The 2,574-nt window shown below is 45.9% G+C and overlaps 1 pseudogene; it reads left to right on the forward strand.

Annotated features, from left to right (window-relative positions):
• Positions 1-647: 647 nt before the first annotated feature.
• On the forward strand, positions 648-1,283 carry LOC118653383 (annotated as a pseudogene).
• The last annotated feature ends 1,291 nt before the right edge of the window (positions 1,284-2,574 follow it).

Below are 2,574 nucleotides of genomic sequence, written 5' to 3' on the forward strand. Positions count from 1 at the left end.
GCAACGTCATGGATGGAACTGGAGAGCATTATGCTAAGTGAAATAAGCCAGTCAATGAAGGAAAAATACCACATGATCTCACTCATTCATGGATAATAGAGACCATTATAAACTTTTGAACAATAATAGATACAGAGGCAGAGCTGCCTCAAACAGATTGTCAAACTGCAGCAGGAAGGCCAGGGAGGGTTGGGGGGCAGGAGGGAGGGGGGTAAGAGATCAACTGAAGGACTTCTATGCATGCATATAAGCATAACCAATGGACTTAAGACACTGGGGGATAGGGGAGGCTAGGGGACTGTCTAGGGCGGGGGGATAAAATGGACACATATGTAATACCCTTTGTAATACTTTAAGCAATAAAAAAAAAAAAAAAAAAAAAAAATAAATCTACACTAGTGGGCTTGCTCATTAATATAAGGGAAGCTGGTAGCTGCGGCTCTGGTCTACAAGTAGTTATTTCCATCTGTTTCTCAGGCTGGTGGGAAGGCCTGGGAGGAGGTCCAGGGGGTCACAGGGGATTATGGAACAGCCTGGAGTCTGAGGAACTGAAACCAAGGAGCTGCTGCTGGAGCCCCAGCCAGAGACAGAGCCAAAAGAGGAGCAGCCCGAGCCCTGATCCCCAACCCCAGATCTGGGCCCTGGACATGGCTCAAGAGCCCCTGGCAGCCAGGAGGAGAAGGAGGAGCCGGGACTGGTTGAGGGTGACCTGGGGATGGCGCCATTGTGAACCTGAGGACCGGAAGCTGAAAGCTTCAGTCAGGGAGATTGGAGGAAGCAGGTGACCAGTTAAAGGAACTACAGAACAAGGTGGAGAAGCAGATGAATATGAGTCCACCTCCAGGCAATGCTGGCCCAGTGATCATGTCTATTGAGGGGAAGATGGAGGCTGATGCTGTTCCATCTATGTTGGCAATGTGGACTCTACTGCAACAGCAGAAGAGCTAGAAGCACACTTTCATGCCTGTGGTTCAGTCACCATGGTACCATACCCTGTGACAAATTTACCGGCTATCCGAAAGGGTTTGCATATATAGACCTCTCAAACAAAAAGTCAGTGAGGATTTCCCTGACCTTAGATGAGTCCCTATTTAGAGGAAGACACATCAAGGTGATCCCAAAATGAAGCAAGAGACCAGTGTTTCTCAGGAGCTCCATACCATGCCTGGACCACCAGGTACAACAGTTCCAGCTCTAGAGACTACATTGGTTTTAAGAGCAGACCCTGGGGTCAGAACTACAGAAGCTGGCTTAGAGCGACTTCATGGTATTCCCCTTACTAAAAATAAAAGTGTACGTAAGAGACGAGAGGGGAAAAAAGAGAAAAGAAGGGGAAACTTAAGAAAAGATCTGCGCAGAGTCTCTGCGCGCGCTCTGGCCCCTGGCACCAAGTAGCCGGCAGACTGGCAAAATCTCATTCATGGATAATAAAGACCATTAGAAACTTATGAAGAATAATAGATACAGAGGCAGAGCTGCCTCAAACTGATTGTCAAACTGCATCGGGAAGGCCGGGGAGGGTTGGGGGGCAGGAGGGAGGGGGGTAAGAGATCAACCGAAGGACTTGTATGCATGCATATAAGCATAACCAGTGGGCATAAGACACTGGGGGGTAGGGGAGGCCAGGGGATTGTCAAGGGCGGGGGGGAAAAATAAGGACACATATGTAATACCCTTTGTAATACTTTAAGCAATAACAAAGAAAGAAAGAAAAGAAAAGAAAAACAGAAGATGACCTTGATGGGAAAAAATATATTTAAAAAAAGATATCCTGTAGAAGCGGGGAGAATCCCACAACTAATTGATTAAGAGGGACCTGCTTTGGGGAGTAGGGTAAGGTACAGGGAGTAGGGCATGGGGTTACTCATTCACTCTGGGGATTTTCCATGGATACATCTTAACTAAGCAAGCTGCTCCCTGTTTCCCTAACTTCACCCCCTTGGGGGCTGCTCAAGTGTAAATGGACATGGATGGTAGGAGGGTTTTTTTTTTTACAAGGGAACCAAATTGTTCTGCTTGTTATCTTCCCTCCATCTTCTTCCTAATGTTCACAGCCCCCTCCTGCCTGTTCTTATCCTCTTTTCTAACTCTCGGCCCCTCCAGATTGCCTGGCGATCCATTTTGTTTACTTTTGTGTTTCTTTTTTTGTTTGCTTTGAGTGTCTTTTTTGGTAGGTTTCTGTAGATAGAAGAACTCTGTTCCACTCCCTGAAGGTCCAATGTAAATTCCCCTTCCCCCCTGGGGAGATGTACTAACATGTTTAGGGGGGTTGTTTTTTCAATTTTTTGTTTTTCCCCCTTTGCCCTTTTCTCCTTTATTTGAAGGGAATGAGAGGAAGTGGGCACAAAGAGGTGGAGGTGGATTTTTCCCCCCAGCTAATTTCCAGGGGATGGGAGGTTTTTAAAATATGTGTCATAAATAAAGTTGTTTTTGAAAATAAAAATATATAATGGATGCTAGGAATAAACATTCATTGGTGAAATAAATGGTGCTCTAGATTTGTGGACCCATACTTTTATTTGCCCTTGCATGAATGGGTCTTAAGAAACTGGGGATTCCAGAGTGGCATTCTAG

This window comes from Myotis myotis, unplaced genomic scaffold, assembly GCF_014108235.1.
Source record: "Myotis myotis isolate mMyoMyo1 unplaced genomic scaffold, mMyoMyo1.p scaffold_m19_p_4, whole genome shotgun sequence".
In the NCBI taxonomy this organism is placed as follows: Eukaryota; Metazoa; Chordata; class Mammalia; order Chiroptera; family Vespertilionidae; genus Myotis; species Myotis myotis.